Here is a 19,838-nt window from a genome sequence, read left to right on the forward strand (position 1 = left end):
GTTGTTAATTTAACCTGAAATTTAAATTTAGTAAGGCTTCCAAAGGGAAGGTAACCAAATGGCAGATTTCTCTGGCATTATGGATATATGCATATACGTGGGTTCCCTCCTTCCTTCCTTCCTCCCTGTCTCCCTCCCTCCCTGTTTCCCTTCCTCCCTCCTTCCTGCTCTCTTTCCCCCTCCAGTTACAAATGTTGAATGTCATTAGGGGTTGGCCTCTTAGCCATTTACAGCAATGTATTATGTTCATCCTAATGAAACAGATACAGTCGTATATACATTTTAAATACTGAAACATTTGGTTTAGTAACGATAATTTAAAGTTTTGCTTGTCCAGATTCAGCACAAAGAATATCTTCTTTCATAGACACATTCAATGCCTATGTCTCTAGGCGTTGGCCAGTCTACTGCATAGAGAGAAAACGTGCTGAGATAGATTGCCATACGGTACAGGGCACATCAGAACATCAGAGTTCCTCTTTCTGGAGTATGTTTTGACTGAAGCTTAATTCACCCTCTAAACGAATCTAAAATAGATTCTTTACCTATAACATTTATTTGGCAACACTCTGAACTTGAACGTAAACCTGAGCAACGGAGACACAGCTAAATCTGGCAGCATATTAATGTCACCGATCACACGTTTTATTTATAGAATTTACCCTCTCCCCAGTTTTCAGTTAGAAACCCATAGGCAGTAATTAAGCCATTATAAAAACACAATAGGATATAACATAATAGAACCATCTTGCTGTCAAGACACACAGAGCAGGGAAATCAGGGGAACACAAAGAAACACAATGCGTCCAATTTAGCCCTGCTGCGGAAATATCACAAACCAGTGCCCTCCAAAGGATGGGAGGGGGAAAACGTTATTTCCACAGACAGCTGGGGATGACTCCTCATTTTCAGAAAACAGCAAACCAACCAGCCGACTAATCAAGCCACCCAAAAAGCCAGCCAATCAAGCAAAGGGCAATTGTCCACAGCAAAGAGTCGAAGCCGCCATCTTTGTACTCAAGGAGTTTGCAGTCCTTTGAGGAGTAAAGGCTTAAACTAAAAATCATCGTGACAGTGGCTCAAGATATATCACGAGAAAGATGGGGTTAAGCAAATAATATAGAAAGCACATTACATAAATCTAAAAGGAGGCCAGGTCCCTATGCCCCAGAAATACTGGGGAAGACTTTACTTGAGGAGGTAGGGCTTGAACTGGGCCTAAAATGATGCAGAACGTTTGGCTAGCAAGAGGGGAGAAAGGAAATTGCATGAAAAAGGAAATATATTGGAAAGCCAGACATTCAAGAAAAAGTTTACTCCAAATTAGGTGCAGTAGTTCACACAAAAATAATCAGACAATGAAGCTGTGGATATATTATCTTCCTTTTAAGATGGAACAATGACAAAAAAGATAATGTGTAGCAAAAAATGTAGATACAATATACATGTGATCCAATCTGCAAAAGAAATTCATATGTAGCAGAGAAAAAAGACTGGAAGGAAATACATCAAAAGTTAATATTACTTTTTTTTAAAAATGGGAGATAAAAATATCGTGATTTTTATTTTTTCTTTTAACTTGTCTATGCTTTCCAAATCCTAATCTAAATAAAATCTCTACAATAAAGTAAAAACAAAGGGAGACAAAACAAATTTCAAAATATATTTTTAATGGCCTCCATATACAAATTTTACATTCTACCATTCAGTCATGCATAAGACTACTGGGCAGAGTGTGTTAAAAGGACTATACGTATGGACTGAATTGTGTTTCCCTCCAAATTCATATGTTGAAGCCCTAACCCCTAATATGACTGTATTTGGAGATGAGACTTTTGAAGAGGTAATTAAGGTTAAATGAGGTTGTGAGGGTGGGATCCTAACCCAACAGGGCTAGTGTCCTTATAAGAAGAGGAAGAGACATCAGGGATGCGTGTGCACAGAGAAAAGCCATGTGAGGACGCAGCGAGAAGGTGGCCATCTGCAGGCCAAGGAGAGAGACCTCAGGAGAAACCAAACCTGCCAACACCTTGGTCTTGGACTTTCAGGCTGCAGAATGATGAGGATGAAGTTCTGTTGTTTCCACCACCCCATCGGTGGCATTTTGTCATGGCAGCCCTAGCGGACTAATATACTCCCTTTATGTAACTTACATTACATAGATGATATAATTTGTCCACCTATATTTTTGCTATAGCATTAACATAAAATAACTCATGACATTTATCCATTGGAATGAAACTTCCATACCACCTATGTCTCCCACTCTTGGTAATTTCTTTTGCTGAGCACACCAGAACACTGGCCCTGGCTCAACACCTGCAGAAGCTACAGACTATATAAGACACAGAGGATAGGACTCTGCCAGGCCAACGAACAGTAAAAAGTAATCCAGGTAGACAATCCAGGTAGAAGACCCATTTCCTTTCCATATGGCTTCCTGCAGGATCAAAGGAACTGTTCCCTCAGCTTCTGGGCATTCTGCTGGCTGCCAGCTCTCCTCCTTCAGTCTTCTTTGGGAGCTCTGGGAACTCTGTCCTCTACGAAGGCAGCCTCTTCACCCAAGGACTGCCACCTTCTTGGGGACAGCCTCCCTCCAATGACTGGTCAACGGAGGCTGATAAAGTCTGACGTCCTTGTCCCAACCGGGGACACCTCTGATAGGCCAGCCCAGCTCCAGAGCCCTCCGTGCAATCAGCTGAGACCTGGACCGAGTCCACAGTCCAGTTTTACCCTCTGGTCAATCCTGTTTCCTTCCCTTCCCCCACTGGTATGAATCCAGAGACCTCGCCTTAATAATTGCCTGTTTGCTAATCTCTGCTGCAGGGCTTTTAGGGAACTGCCCTGCAATATTTCCCAGTTTATCTGCTCCGTCTCTTCCTGCCCCAAACCCAGATGGCTTATCCATGTAATCTCAAGGCAGTTACCCGCACGTCAGGGATCATAAGTCGTCTCTTGTGTAGCACTCAGGTGGCATTTCGTGACTTCTGGTGAGCAGGGAGGTTTGTTTTACCTCTGATTCGAATTCCTACGGAAACTGCTCTTGAGCCCTGGGGTTAAGTCGTGAAGGTTGTTCCTGCTTTCTCTCTGCCTTTCTCACCAGGTAGCTTTGTCCTCATCCAGCCTGAGGGGTTTGAAATTGGGAGTCTAGGTCTCCTTTGGTCCTAGGCAGTTGCCCTATATTAGAATATTAAACGTCAAAGCTGGAAAGTATGTTAGAAGTTACCTGACTCTAGGACGACCAAGGGGTTTTAATGCATGTTGTGACTTGGATTAATTTGTAGTGGCCATTGGAGAGCTGCTTGGAGGATTCTGAGGATGGCCGGGGTTCAGCGCGAAAGCGTGGTGGGTGGTTATGTGTGTGGGGCATGGGTGTGGGTTGCCACTTCATTGACATCCTTGATAATCCTCCTCTCTTCTTTTGCTGGAGATGAAACTGGCCCAAGGTGAAAGCTACCCAAGTTTGTGTGGCTGGTTACAGGAGTTTGAACCATAGCCAGTACGTCCCAACAAACACTGCACACTCCTCCGTCCCACAGATGCCGCAGCGTGCCTCTCTAGCTAACCTCCTCTGTTCCAGCCCTTGATCTACTCGAGCACGAGTCGTGAGCCAGATCCCAGTCCCCCCTCTTTCTTGGCTGTCTTCTGTTGCCATATGTGAGCGTGATTCTTCGGGCCAAATTCCTGTGAGTAGTTTCTGTTTCCTCTGTGTTGCTCAGAGTTAAGTCCAACAAAGTTCTAGCACTTTGGGATGGGTAGACTTGGTAACAGATTAAATCTCTGCCTCTGATCTGTTTTCCCTCTCATTCATTCATTTATTCATTAAAAAATGTTTTAGGCACTTGACATTGGGAATATTAAAATTCCTACTGGAAGAGGAACACCTTTGAGCAGTGGCTTAAATGCGTAATAAGGCCCATCCTGCCTTGTAGTGGACAGTTTTCTCTTCTTCTTCCCCCTGCTAACTGCATCTTGTCCTTCATTAAGAAACTTATTCATCCTTCTTCTTCTGCATGGTTCTCTTGGAGCTGTCAATCACACCACCAGCCCATGCCCTGGCTACACAGGTGGATATGAGACTAAAACCTGGCTGCGATGGTCCAGTAGTGGACCCCCCAAATATGGGGGGTCCATTACTGGAGGGACCATCTTTTGAGGCGACCCCCAAAGATGTTCTATCCTCAGAACCTGCGAATATATTTTACAAATTTGTTGCCATTTACATGCAAATATGCTATTTAATATACATTGCCATTATATGGCAAAAGGGTCTTTGCAGATGGAATTAGGCTTGTGGACTTTACGACAGGGAGATTGTCCCGGATTTTCTAGGTGGACCCAATGTAATCGTTTGGGCTCTTAAAAGTGGATGAGGAAAACGGAAGGGTCAGAGAATGTGATAATAGGGGGAAAAAAAAAAGCAGGAGTGATTTGAAGCTTGAGAAAGACTTGACCCACCTTTGCTGGTTTTGGAGATGGAAAAAGGGGCCATGGGCCAAGGAATGTGGGTGGCCTCTAGAAGCTGGGAATGGCCCACAGATGGGGAATGAAATAGGAAACAAGGACTTCAGTCTTATAAACACAAAGAATGAACTCTGCCAGCAAACTGAATGAGCAAGGATTCTTCACCACCCTCCCCCCTTCCCCGAGCCTATAGAAAGGAACTTATCCTTCCAACACCTTGATTTTTGTCTGATGAGACCTCCACTGGACTTGTGACCTCCAGAACCATAAGATAATAAATGTAGTCTGTTTTAAGCCACTCAGTGTGGCAATAGAAAATGAAAACAATAGCCAAGTCTCTAGCCAGAGTGATTGGCCCAGAGATGGGCATGTGGTTCAGGCTCAGTTAATCAGAGTCCTTTCCCCTATTCTAAGAAAGAGAGGCCTTTTCTCTCAGTGGGAGCTGTAAGGATGTATGGCCCCAGACCTGCCAGGGGCCTGGCCCCTGCCAACTGGAGAAGCTGATAAGAGCTGGGCCAACATGTTGGCAAGAGCTGTGATGGGAGCCAGTGCAGGTCCTGACAAGGTTTCTCTCCAGCTGTGCTTGGGGCCAACTCCACCCCCGCCCTTTCCTGTCACATCATCCAATTAACTCCTTCTTTTGTCCGAATTCATTTCAGCTGGCTTTCTGCTACTGGTCACTGAAAGACTCGTGACTAATTCATGCTCCCTCCAAATACCAATCCCTGGTCTTCCATACTTAAAATCACTTTTTACGCTAACGTAGCTTCTCTAGAAGGAAACTGATAAATGTATATGTTCCCTGAGAGACTTGGCACGTTAGCAGAAGTTATTTTATCAGATAACTCAGCTTCCATTGAGCGATGACAGAGCCCAAAGGAAATGGTTCACATGACTAGGGTTTTTTTTTTTGTTTTGTTTGTTTGTTTTTGCGGTACGTGGGCCTCTCACTGTTGTGGCCTCTCCCGCTGCGGAGCACAGGCTCCGGACGCGCAGGCCCAGCAGCCATGGCCCACGGGCCCAGCTGCTCCGCGGCATGTGGGATCCTCCCGGACCGGGGCACGAACCCGTGTACCCCGCATCGGCAGGCAGACGCTCAACCACTGCGCCACCAGGGAAGCCCCACAACTAGGGGGTTTTGATGGAAGATGGGGACCAGGAAAGATCTGGACTGTGGGGGACACAGACCCGGGAGGCATGGGAGGAAGTGATGTTGAGTGAATGAAAGAATGCAGGTGGGAGCAAATCCTGTCAATCTTAGATGTGGCATTAATGGGGAGAAGGGCGATGACCCTTCTCAAACCGGCTTAGTGCCTCTCCACTCTCCCAGTGGTTTTCAGTCATCCTTGACTCTCAGGACAGTCTTGATAATGTGTTCCAATCACAATTAACCCACGCAGCAGGTGGGTTAGAAGTGGACCCGTGCTCGAGGCGGGAGGCAACATGCCCGGTTCCCCAAAGCCAGGGCCGCTGTACCGCCTTGGGATAACTTTGCCTGAGCGGGCGTGAGGACCACCAGGGTGGCTACTGGAGTCCTGGGAGTGGGCAGGGACAAAGTGCCCATAGGCTTCTGGAGTATCACAAGGTAGAGAAAGAAGAACTAGAGCAAAGCAACACAAAACAGTCTCTTCGTGCAGATGGCTTATTGTCGGAGCTTGAAATTCTGCCAAGTGTTCATACTCAGTTGTCAGCAGTTTAGTTTGAGACAATAGTGAAAACAGCCCTTCTGGCCTCTACCTAAACCTCAGCAGAGGAAAAACAGCTTCAGAGGTTGAACTGGAATGGTCTCCTTACCTTAGCTGCCCCGACCCCGAGTTGCACTGCGCCAGCAAGGAATCTAGAACGTGGGGCATGGAAACGCTGTGTTTACGAGGCGAGGCTGGGGCTTACACGTTCTCTGAGTCAGAGCCTTGGGAGCCAGTGGTGATTTAGTGGGGACGTGGGAGGGAAGCGCTTTGCCAACTCGAAAGCCCCCTTCTTCAGCTGAGCATCGTAAGCAAACGTGAACAATCAAATCTTGCAGCTTTGGGAGTTTATTTTCTCTTGGAAAATGTCTGGATCCTTTTTGCCTGTAAGAAGGGTAAGAAAAGACTAAGAGTAAAGATGACAGGTTTACTTGGGCATGAAATCACTGTTGGACAACTCATTTTTTTCTGAGTTAAGTGTCAAAAAATCTGTGATTTTCAGAGTAAGTTTCCGTGAAATTACACATGGGGTGGATAATTGAGAGCAAACTGCCTGGGCTGTTTGGTGGGCGCTGCCCTTTCTGGGAATTTGGGTCTCTCCCAGTGTCAAGTTCCTGGGGCAACTTGTTTATTTCCAGCACCAGGTCTGACCTGCACCTGCTCAAGTCCCCAGCTCCTCATTTCTGAGCAGTCACGAGGCCAGCTTCTAATTTGTTTGTGAGATCGGCAAGCATTTATTTTTATAGCATCACTTGATCATTTTTTATGTGAATCTCAGGAAAACTTGTAAAGAATTTTACCATCTTTACACGGGCGTTTTCCATTCCTGTTTCTATGGGTTCCGACCCCTGGCCCTGGCATCTGCCTATCTTATGGCTGGTTTGGCGTATAGCAGCAAACCACTGTCCTATCAGGAAGCCCAGAACAAGCTCTGAAATGTCAGGTCAGTGTAGACAATGGCTTCTTTCAAAAAGTCTTTACGTAACGTGGCTTTCTTAATTAATGTACTGTGGACAGAGTTTTCTTAACTTTTATTTGTCCAGTGGTTTGTTTGGTTTTTTTGGTTTTTGTTTTTTTTCCGTGCAGGTGTTAGGACTTTGCACCGTCATTCGTTGGCACTCGTAACGTTACTTGACAGTCAGGTTGCACCAAACCCACCTTAAAAACCTGAGGGTGAATTATAACTAGTTACATAAGGAAAGGAGAGAATCTGGAAGGAGGCAGCAGCACAGAGAGAGAGAGAGAGACCTCCTTGGAGATATTGGCTTAAGCTTGGCCTGCCTCGGCCTCTTGGTACCACGATCCCAAACCAGGACGTGGCCCTAGCCCTCTCCGCGTGGCCCAGAGATGCAGGGCAGCTTCGCTGTTCCGATGCCACACAATCCCTTGCTGCAGGAAGCAAGAATTGGGTTCCCTCTGGGCCCCTAGGAAGGGCTAGCTTTATGCTCGTGGTGTTCATACGTTCTGAAGTGCACACCAGAGGAAATTTCTTTCCTCCGATATCAGACATTGTGCGAAGAGGCAAAAGCTCCCCGGCGAACAGCCTTTTCCCTAGCCTCTCCTGACTGAAGTGTAAATGACTTTTGAGAGCAGAATAAGCCAGTCGATGAATTCATTCTTTGAACTTCTCTGACTGGGAAGTGCTTCTGAGACTTTGAAAATCTTCAAAGATCTCAGCCCATGAAATCGATAGTTCATTTTTCAGACTTAAGGCAAGAATTCGCTCAGTGAGCATAGTGTTGAGGACCTCGTGTGAGGGAAACAGCATCCCGGACACTAAAAAGGCTGTGGGCTCGGAAGAGCACAGGCCGTGCCCTAGAGGGGCTGTCTAGGGAAGAGTCAAGGACAAGGAGATACAGTCTATAGGATGCGTACACAGAGCCACAGGGATCAGGGTGAGAACACGCACATTGGGTTGGGAGTCGGGGAGGGAGGATGGGGAAGGGATAAGGGCTCTTTTCATGCAAGTATTTACAAAAACCAAAAGTTAGGAGGCAAGCGAAATGATCTGAAATCTGTCCCATCCTCGTGCATTTCTGAACTGATAATTTTGGTTTTTCGTTTTTGTTTTATTTTTAATTTATTTTATTGAAGTATAGTTGATTTACAATGTGCTAATTTCTGCTGTACAGCACAGTGAGTCAGTTATACATATATATACATTCTTTTCTGTTATGGTTTCTCCCAGGATATTGAATATAGTTCCCTGTGCTCTACAGTAGGACCTTGTTGTTTATCCATTCTCTATATACTAGCTTGCATCTGCTAATTCCAAACTCCCACTCCATCCCTCCCCCACCTCATCCTCCCCCTTGGCAACCACAAGCCTGTCCTCTACGTCTGTGACTCTGTTTCTGTTTCATAGGTAAGTTTATTTGTTTGACTGATAATTTTGAAACAAAAACTGAGGACACGTATTTAGTAAGCTCTTACTAAGTATCAGGTGTTATCCTATACGTTTACATAAATTATCATGAATTATCTCATTTAGTCTTTATCATAGGCTCTATGAGATTTGTACAGTTCTCCAACATTTTTCTGGATGAGGAAATGAAACCTCGGAGAGGTCAAGTGACTTGCCCAGGTCCCCTCAGCTAGTTAGGGCAAGAATGGGATATAAATCCATGTCTATCCATTTAACTCCAGTGCCTTCTCCCTAAATCATCATCATCTTTTTTTTTTTAAATTGGTTTTGCATGTTTATTGCTGAAACCTGAAGAAGGATCTTATGGCCCTGGACTGTCCAGCAGAACTCAGGAAGATTTCTGTGCCTCTCGCGTTCAGAGTCATGACTCCTAGTAGCTGGGGTCTGGGCTTTACTGCCCGACCCGAAGGGTCAGGTTCTCAGGCTGGGGCCACGGATGCCCACAGTCTTCTGCGCCACGCCTGACCCCCCCACCCCCACCCCGCAGGCTCTACAAAGCCTTGGATGGATTTGCTGGCTCTGACAGGCTGTTTCCCTCCACCTGCCTCGTTGGCTCTTAAACTGCAAACAGGAAACAAAACTGCAAAAAAGAGGGAAAAGGCACTTTCAAGAAAAGGAAAGCATCTTCCTTTAGGCCGTGGGGCTGCGGGAAGCGGAGTGATGACTAAGATGTTGAAGAGAGGCTGCTACCTGGTGATGAGGCGCTATGAAAGCCAGCTCAGAACAGGTTGTACCCTGTGTGCCTGGGAAGAGTGGAAGCCAAAGCCACGCTCGGTCGAGGGTGTAGTGTGAGCTGTCAGCTTCCAGCAGGAGGCCAACCAAGGCTGCAGCACCCCCAGGGCAGGCAGTTGAATAAAACACACTTGATGAGAATATTCAGCTTCCAGATGTCGCTAAGCTGAGCTGAAGCCGCGGTTGCTAAGAGCAAATAAATCACTGCTTGCCACACTGGACCCCACACACCTGATGCTCTGTTTCCTCACCCAAGGGTGAGAAGGGGTACAGGATAAACCCACTTCTTGGCAGGTGGTCCCGGGAATATTATTTTACGTTTTGACACTGCTGGAAAATCACTGATGAGGCAGTCCACCAGCACTCGCAGGCAGCAACCTAAGGATGTTCGGCTGTGTAGCGTCTGGACAACACTGCCATGCACTTTTGTATCTCAACACTACATTTTCAAGAATCACAATCAGAGAAAATATCTGCTCCTATACTTGGGAAATTGAGGAAAAAAATGCAGCCATAATCCCACCCTCCCAATTTGCCGATTATTGTCATGTTTGCACACTAACCCCTAGTCTTTTGACTTAGGCACTTTCTTTACACCTGTGGTTCAAGCCCACAACCATCAGCTGAGTCCCTGCCACGTACTAGTTACAGAGGCTGCCAGAAAAGCTCTGGGAGGTCTTGGGAAGGTTAATTTAACCACGTGGTAAGCCATTTAAATGATTTTTTAGAATAAAAGCAAATGTCGTTATACTATGTAGTAGAATGAAGAAATAGGCAGGAATCTAAATTTAAGACGAGCCAGGACTTCAGAGATGGGGTACGCAGCTTCTGTATGAAGAACGGATGGAATGGATTCGCCGCAGGAACGGCACAGGCCCTGCAGTTGGTAGATGAAGATCCCGTGAGAGATGAAGAAAACTAAGTGAGGAGAGGACAGAGTGACGAGAGAGGTGCTTTCATCAACGGCTTGAGAGGGCCTGGTAACTGGTGCTTACAGGGGAAGAGGCGGAGGAAGGGGGTGATAGTTTTGATTACGTTCCTTGGGCCATTTCCAGAAATCAGATTTGTACGGCCCTTAAGTCATCTAGCAGCGCTCCGTCTACCGCAATTGCTAAATAATGATGCCAGTAGCCATAACAGTATTAACTGACATCGATTGAGTTCTCTCTGTACGCCTTACCTCCTCTAAGTTTCACACCCACCTATAAGGTAGGTTCTACTATTAAACTTCTTTTGCGGTTAAAAAAATTGAGGCTCAGAGCATTTAGGCCGCTTGCTCAAGATTAAACAGCTTTTCATGTGCCAACACCCGGGTGGCTAAAACATCAGGAAGGCATCTTCTAAGAGGAGAGAACTTACATAAACAAATGTCAACAGCAACACCGGAGTTTTATTAGATTCCACTGCATATGAACCCCTTCTGCATAGTCTGTGTTTTTGGATATTAGAAACATACCTCCCTTTAACCCCTCTTATAAAATTTTAACAACTTGGTAAGAAATCCTTTTAAAAGACAGTCCGTAAGTTCCTGACCTCTTAAATAGATTGTTTGCACATCACGGAACCTTTTCTTGAAGCTTCGTTTGGCCGTCAGGAGCACCGATATTGGCATGCTGAGAGGCTCTTGGGTGCTGAGGGGAAGGGGGGTCTGTGGCTCCCGGGCAGCCCGGCTGTCCTCTGTTTCTCCGGAGCCGGCCTCCCTGTGCCTCTGTGGGCAGCCTCCAGCCCCGCCCCACGACCTCAGGTCCCTGACCCCAGGCCCGCCCTCTTCTCCGCTGTTATCCTTCTCCCTCCTTTCCCCGATCGCTTCTCAGCTTTCGCAGGGAGCTTGCCGCCTTTTAATGATGCAGGGAGCTACCGTGTGCTGAGTGCCCAACACCGTGAGGTCTCCACCTGGTCCCGTCGGATCCCTGCCAAAGCCTCGGGGCATCTGAGTCTGTGTTTCCAGCAGGGATCACAGAGGCTCAGCCATCGGGGCTGCGCCCGCTGCTCCTGAGCGTGGAGCTGGGATTCGAACGCGTGTCTGTCTCATTCCATTCCTGTTTCCTTAGGTGCAGGTGGTACCCTCTGTAATAATTGGGCCTAGGAAAGGAGTCTGCCCCTGACCTTCCACACCTCAAAGCAAGACACTGCTTTAGTCTGCATTGCTTCTGCCTTCTGATAAGTTCAAGGGCTGTTTTTCGGGAGGCACAGGGTCCTGCGTGACAGTTGTAAAGAGCCCGGGTTCTAGAGACAGAGAGGGCTGAGGCTGGGCCCTTCATTTCCACCCACGGGCTTCCTGCCTTGGGAATAATACCGGTACATAGCTGGCTGTGCTGGAAGGAGTCGATGCGGTCATAAATCACGGTGATAATGATGGTAGTAATAACAGCACTAGCGGCAGCTGACACCTTCTGAGGGCTTACGCACATCTAGTGCTGCACACTGACCCTCTGCGGGGATTTTCACCTCTCACGGGTGGAGGAAACCAAGGCACAAAATAGTCAGGCAACTTGCCTGAGGTCACACGTCTAGGAAGTGGTGTTGCTGCGGCATAAACCCTGGTGGTCTTGGTTTAGCGCCTGGGACGTTGCCCCTCCCGCTAATTGCCCGGCAGGGTGACCTGTTGTGTCTCCGTGCTACCCTCCCCTCCTCTCCTCTCTCCCCTCTCCCTCCCCCGCCTCCCTCCTGCGCTCACTCTCTTTCCTCCAGTCCTCACAGGACCCCGGCCCCTAGGAGCCCGGCTTGGCTTGCGGACTCCAGGTAACCGAGCTATAGCTGCTGGCTGTTCTTGTCCCTCGGCGGGTGGCCACCCCTCCCGGCAGCCACGTCCGCCCCGGGCACGCCGCCCACTGTGGAGCGCCACTTGCTACCTTGCCACCGATGATGATGCCCATGTATCATAATTGTACTTTTTCTCTTTCATTGAAAGCCACGTGATGGAGCTAATAGGGTTCATGCTGAGAACAGATGTTCTTATTTCTGCCCAGATGCTGTCCATGGCAAGGCTTCTCGGGCTCTTTTGTACTTTCATTTGGAGTGTTTCTGGTTGAAGGGTTCTTGGGATGGGCTGAAAAATCACGCGGTCCTTCCAGGAAGGAACTGGGCACGGGTCTTGAGGGCGTGTGAAGTAGCCATCCTTGGCGTTTTATAATCCATATGCTTCCTGAGGACATAATCCTCTTCCTATTTGAAAACTGCCTTGGCTCACACTTTATACTTAAGCATTCAGATTTTCGCCTTTCTGGTTGCTTCAGTCTTGAGCTAATGTAGCAGCTAGCAATTCTTCCATTTTCTGCTTTATTTCCTCTTCTCTCTCAACCTAGAATTCATAGAAGGGTTTTTTTTTTTTCTCCCCATTAAGATAATGACATTATCTTAAAAGGCTGTGATAATATCATTCATTCATTTAATATTTATGGAATATGTGCAAGGCACCAGGATATAAAACAGACAGGGTTTCCACTTTCATGGGGCTGATGTTCTGGTCGGGGAAGACAGACAATAAACCAATAAATAAATACACAAGCTAACTTCAGATTGAAGGAATGCTATGAAGGGATGAAACAAGAAGATAGGATAGAGAGAGTCTGGGAAGTGAGGGTTACTTGTATAAGGTGGCCAAGGAAAGTCTTTCTGAGAAGGTGACAGTTAAGCTGAGGTGAGGAAAGAATACTCTAGACAGAGGAAATGACAAGTGCAAAGGCCCTGAGGCAGAGGAGAGTTGGGGAGTTAGAGATACAGGACAAAGGCCGGTGTGGTTGGGTGTCCTGAGCAAGGGGAGGGGAGGAAAGATGGAGTCAGAGAGAAGGGCAGGGAACACATCTCATAAGACCCACAGGGTCCCTCCCTCTCCCCTCCAATAATTTTTTTAAGTCAGTCAGCGAAAGATGATGGAAAATCCTTCCCTAGGATTTGTGGGTAAGTTCTTCTCTCCTCTCTGGACCAGTGGGCAGATGGTTTGTACCAGTTTTCCCTTCACCTGCAGGCCTTGGTAAACCTCTCTTAAGTTGTGCTCTGTCCTGAGGACCACGGCGGGGAAGGAGGGCAATCTAGACTCACCCATATAAGCCTTAGTTGGACTTCCTTGAGCCAGGCCTTCACACTGGGTGAAATCTGACCACAACCAGAGCTGGCATTTCAGAGTCATGCAGAGGCACCCGGACTGTTCCAGTTAACAGTACGTTCTGTCGAGACGGAGACCAAATCTTGCAGCTTTGAAACACACATACACACGAAGAGATGTCTGCGTTGCAAGATGCTATTGAAGTCAGGGGGGGGGTGCGTGACAACGTGTGGTGACTCCAGACAGCTCCTCCCGTTCTTGCGAAGTTAGTCCTCTTCTGTCCTGCACGGAATGGGCACAGCCCAGGCTTCCAGCATGGAATGGCCCGAGGCCATCTGTGGCCACGTGGTCAGCACTGTGCTGGAGGCCCCTGGGCCCGCTGCGTGGTCCCAGGTCAGAAGTCGAGGCTGGGGTCTTCTCACGGAGCCGCGGGCCTCTTCTAGAGCACACCCAACTTTCCCAGACGCTGCTCACTGACTTGGCCTGCCTACAAAGCCTGGGCTCAGCGCATCTCCAAAGATGAGCGAGAAGGTCAGCTCGGGCATCTCTCTGGTTTTGGTCAGGAGGAAACTATGCAAACTAGACCTACGTGCAGTCGAGAGACATACCCTGGAGGGACATTTAGTTGGGATTCTGTGATGATGATCCCAGCTTCCCCAGTCACAGGCATTTACAGTTTCCACCAGCCACTCACTGAAGTCCGTGGGTTTGTTGCCGGGTCCCAGATGTGGGCTGGCAGAGCTGGAGCCCCACGGAGCCCCACAGAGTCCCTGCGTCCTGTCGCCTCTGTCCAGGTCCACAGCACCTAGTGCTCTATTGCCTCCACTCCCACAGCGAGTGTTGACAGAAGGCCTGGCTGGCTGAGAGATGCCACAGGGCAGACAGATGTGTCCAGCCATCAGGACCGGAGAGCATTGCTCCGGAGTCGGAGTGACGGTGAACCGTGAAACCCAGAGGCAGGAAAAAGAAGCAGCAGACTTGGGAACCCTGGCAGCTCCCACAGACCAGTTGACGGGCCGTGGGAGCCCAAAATGGATAAAACTGTCACACATTGTGGGCCTGGCCTGGACCCACGTCAGGTGGTGAGTATTGTCCATTCTGACCACGAAGGTCAGTGACTGAGGCATCAGCACGGCTGGGGGCTGCCTGCTCTGGTTTCTCAGTGTGCCCACCTGGGCGCACAGAGTGTGAACTTGGAGAGACAGGGCCAGGGTAAGACGTTCCCTCTGCCCTCGCTCGTGAGGGCTTATTTCAGGCACAGGCGCCATGATCGTTCGGGACAGAACAAGACATGCAAGGCCCACGTGCCAGACCCAGATGTCGTGGGGTGGGACTGGATTTCAGGCGTCCATGGGAAGCAGAGCTGTGCGGGCCGGCAGCAGAACTGACGTGTGCGTTGGCTTCTGAAGAGCGAGCGAGCGTTTGCCAGATAAAAAGTGGGAGACGGTATTCCAAGGAACAGAAAACGGCAAATACGAAGGTGTGAGAGTAAGACTGGGTGTGTCCCTGTGAGGTCTAGAGAATTCTTTCTTGTGGGACAGGAACCCATTGTAGCACGTGCTCTTGGGAGATAGCATTTCCTAATCCCCGATGCCGTGCTGGATGTCGTTCTGATGATGAACGTCTGCTCCCCTCTTTTGGTCTCTGTTTTTCAACTCCTCCCTATGCGGGGCTAACCTCTCACCCTAACCTGTGCCCACAGGCGTGGCCCAGCCTCGTCGTGAGCACCAAGCGCTGACCTTTGTGTCTTAGAGAGGAGTGGCCAGAACAAGGGCTTTCCGGTTTAATTCTGGATTCTACTTGGTCTTTTCCCCCACAGACAGACTCACAGATAGGCCCATAGCCCAGGGTCCTGCCTAGTTTTAAATCTTTCCCCAAACATTTGCGTCCTTTTCTGGAACTGTAGCTCAACGGCTGGGGACCTGCCACACACTGTAAGACTTCCCCAGTGCAGGCTGCCTCTAAATCGATCCATTATTGGCTAAGAGAGGTGACTTCTTTTATTATCCTCTGAAAAAATTCTTGCTTCTAATTATTTATGGTTTCCGAAATTGCTTCTCTGTCTATTGGTGCTGAGGTTTTCTCTCATTTACAACTGTGTATGCTCTACGCTCTAAATTATTAGTTCTCAGCCCAATCCTTTGTGTTATCCAGATTATGTCAACGTTGGGGGTAGTTTTCATTTGCTCATTTGTTCGTTCATTCAGTATATATTTCTTGAACATCTACTATGTGCTAGGCACTAGGAATATAGTGGCAAGCAAGGTAAAGTTTCTGCCATCATGAAGCTTAAGTTTTAGTGAAGGAAGATGGAAAATACTCAAAGAAATCACCAGGCGGGACTTGCCTGGTGGCGCAGTGGTTAAGAATCCACCTGCCAGTGCAGGGGACACGGGTTCGAGCCCTGGTCCGGGAGGATCCCACATGCCACAGAGCAACTAAGCCCATGTGCCACAACTACTGAGCCCACGCACCTAGAGCCCATGCTCCACAACAAGAGAAGCCACTGCCATGAGAAGCCCGTGCACCGCAACGAAGAGTAGCCCCCGCTCACTGCAACTAGAGAAAGCCCGCACGCAGCAACGAAGACCAAACACAGCCAAAAAAATAAATAAGTAAAATTAATTAAAAAAAAAAGAAATCACCAGGCAAGATTTTTCTTTTATTGGAGTATAATTGCTTTACTATAATGTGTTAGTTTCTGCTGTATAAAAAAGTGAATCAGCTATACATATACATATATCCCCATATCCCCTCCCTCTTGCGTCTCCCTCCCACCCTCCCTATCCCACCCTCTAGGTGGTCACAAAGCACCGAGCTGATCTCCCTGTGCTATGCAGCTGCTTCCCACTAGCTATCTACCTTACGTGTGGTAGTGTATATATGTCCATGCCTCTCTCTCGCTTTGTCACAGCTTACCCTTCCCCCTCACCATGTCATCAAGTCCATTCTCTATGTCTGCATCTTTATTCCTGTCCTGCCCCTAGGTTCTTCAGAACCTTTTTTTTTTTTTTTAGATTCCATATATATGTGTTAGTGTACGGTATTTGTTTTTCTCTTTCTGACTTACTTCACTCTGTGTGACAGAATGTTCACATCAAGTCAAACCTGTGAAAACATCCTGAGGATAGACACTGCTACCAACCCTTTAGCCTGGCAGTGTCGTACTCTCTTCTGAGAAGGTGTGGGTGTGGGGACAGGTAGGCAGGCAGCACGAGACGTCTACCAGGCTGGCTCCTCACGTGTTTTCATTTTAAGCTTCACATAATACACTGGGTTGGGCACCTTTGGGATGTCAGCTCCGCCAGAGAAGTAGTGACATTGCCAACAGGGAAAGGTGTCAACAGACCACCAATCAAAGCCCCTTCACAACGAAGCCTGTCAGCATTTTCCGCAGGTCTCTGCCGTGGCTTGGATAAACTGCAACCATTTCATTCAATTTTTATCTAAGAAATAAGTTTTTCATATTAAAAAGTTATAATTAACAACACTGGTATAAATTTATTTTGTATCAAAAGTTTAGCAATGGGAGACAGCACTCACTCATCAGTTTGTACTCCTATTTTTTTTTCTTTTTTTTTTTGTTTTTGCGGTATGAGGCCTCTCACTGCTGCGGCCTCTCCCGTTGCGGAGCACAGGCTCCGGACGCGCAGGCTCAGCGGCCACGGCTCACGGGCCCAGCCGCTCCGCGGCATGTGGGATCTTCCCGGATCGGGGCACGAACCCGCGTCCCCTGCATCGGCAGGCGGACTCCCAACCACTGCGCCACCAGGGAAGCCCCTGTGCGCCTATTGATGCATCCACTTGAGTTACAAGAACTTGGGTAAATCTTCTCTCACTATCTCAGTTGAACTGGACCATCTTCTGAGCCCACAAGATAACCTGTTTACTTAAAAAGTTATTATTTGTAAATACTTACCTATACAGACAGAAATGTTCTTAATCTGGTGCAACCAGAAACAGTGGATTTTGAGGCTAATGTAAGACAGAAACTGCCCTCTATCACCTCTAGTTTAAAATATTTCATAGCCTTATTCCTTTCATTCATTGACTTTCTGCATTTACATATACTGGAGCGCCAATGAAGAACCATTAATGTAGAAAAAAATGAAGGAAAAGTAATCCCAAATGAAAGGTGAGAGGTCAGAGGTAAAGAGGTCACAGGAAGAATGCCCCATACAGGACAGCCTCCTCTGGCCTTAGAGCATCAGTATCTTTATGTCTGTCTTTGACAGTTGTCACAATTTCAACAGTTATTACATATACACCTCTACAAGTATATACATATATACGCATATACATATATAAACACATAAGTGTACATATGTATTTAATTGTTCATCACAAAAGTATTGCACGAACATTCACTCATTCAGTCAAATGACAGATATTTGAGTCCCTACAAGGTGCCAGACACTATTTTAGGCAGGATGAATATAGCAGTGAACAAAACAGACATAACTTTCATGTGCACTGGAAACCAAATAATTTGTGTGACTTGCTTTATTGCGATATTCACTTTATTGCGGTGGTCTGGAACTGAACCCAGAATACCTCCCAGATGTGCCTATACTCAATATATTGCCTGATGGATTGCTTTTTTGTTCAATTTATATATTTCACATCCTTCAATATCAATATGAACACAGTCCATTAATTTTTTAATAGTTCTATGGATTTCTGTTAGATGTGTGTACCATATTTGCTTAGCCTTTCTCCTGTTTTGGGACCTTTCAGTTGCTTCTCAGAATTATTAAAAAAGGTTGCACTAAACGTTCCTGCACATCTTTGTGTGCGTAGGGGCGTGTGTCTGTGGGATAGATTCTTCATCCAGAACTTTCAGAAAAAGTCAAACTTTGAAACGAATTTCATTGTGAATTATGTGTTTTGATTAGTGCCATTTTGCCAAAGGCAGAAAATCATTTTAATAAAAGGTTAGGGAAAAACTCCTCTAGGGTTCTTTTCCTCCTTCCCTGCTTTTCACCATATGCCCCCCCCCCAAAAAAACAATTTTTTTTAATGATTTTCTTGCCAGGAGCTGCTTTTGGCTTAGCCAGGAGCTGAACATCACAGTGGGGACAGAAAGGAGCGTTTTCCTCCAAATTGCATAATTTGGCAGAATTTTCCTGCTACGGTAGTCATGTTTTTGCGAGATTCAGTGAACTTTGTGAAGGCCGTCTCTCCGTCAGTAATTGGCCTGCAGCAAACCCATGAGAGCATGGCTGCCTCTCTCTTCCCTGAAGTTCTGGGCTCCTGGAGATCATTTGTTCTGGGATCCCAAGGTCAGGTTCTTGGGAAATTCTCCTACCCAGTGCTCTAGGTCTTGCTTCTTCTTTATTCCCTCTTGTATTTAAACCCTTCCCCCTTATAACAGGGTACTTCAGGTATGATCATAGAAGGCCAGTGGGGAGTTCACCTCCCAAACTATGCTGGGGTGTGTGTGTGTGTGTGTGTGTGTGCAGAGGCCATGGGTGTGGGCTTCCTGGATGACTGACAAAATGCCATCCCATCTTTGTCTAAGGCAGTGATCGTAATCAGTAGTGGTGAATATTCTCCTGCATTTACTTTGTACCAGGCACCACGCTAAGCCCTCACCTTTTTATTTCATCCCCGTAACAATTCCACAAAGTAGGAAACATTCTCCCCATTTTACAGGTGGGAAAATCCAGACTCAGAAAGTAACTGCTCAAAGGACACACAACTAAAAGGTGGAAGAGCTGGGTTTTGAAGCTGGGTCTGTTTTGGACTCTGGAGTCCCACAGTCTTGACCATGGTGCATCCCGCCTCATTTCCCACCTAGGCTACGTCTCTGGGTGTTTCATTTGAAGGAACTTCTCGTCTGTTCCTCTGGTGTGGGTCCAGGCCACAGCCATGGGCCAGCGCTGGGTTTCAAGAGTCAGAAACATATGTTGAAGGTGTTTATGATGCTGCTGGTAATAACTAGGACTCATCTTCCAAGACAGACTTCCTGTGTGAGGCAGAGGAGACAGATTTAGACTCAGAGACCTGAGTTAGAATACCGGCTCTATCACTAATGAGCATGATGACATTTCCTGGTTTCTTATCTTGAGCAATAGTGACCATAGTAACCCCCTTATAGGTTGTTGTGAGGATGAGACAATATGTATATAGGCGCCCACTAAAGGATACTTTTATTATTATTTATTATTATTATTCCAAGAGAAGCAAAGACAATACGAAGTTCCACGAGAAGCAGCCATGAGTCTGAATTCCTAGCTGAAGAGATGCAGGTTACTGGGAACATCGACACCGGTGGACCCTGACAACATTGTGCCAAAGTGAAAGAAGCCAACCACGGAAGGCCACGCATTAGATGATTCTAGCTATATGGAGTGTCTGGGATAGGCAACTGTACAGGCAGAAAGTATTGCACTGGCTGCCTTGGGCTGAGAAGTTTAGGGGGATAAGGAGAGTGGCCGCCAGCGGGTATGGAGCTTTGCTTTGGGGTGATAAAAACGTTCTAATG

This window comes from Orcinus orca, chromosome 18, assembly GCF_937001465.1.
Source record: "Orcinus orca chromosome 18, mOrcOrc1.1, whole genome shotgun sequence".
Lineage (NCBI taxonomy): Eukaryota > Metazoa > Chordata > Mammalia > Artiodactyla > Delphinidae > Orcinus > Orcinus orca.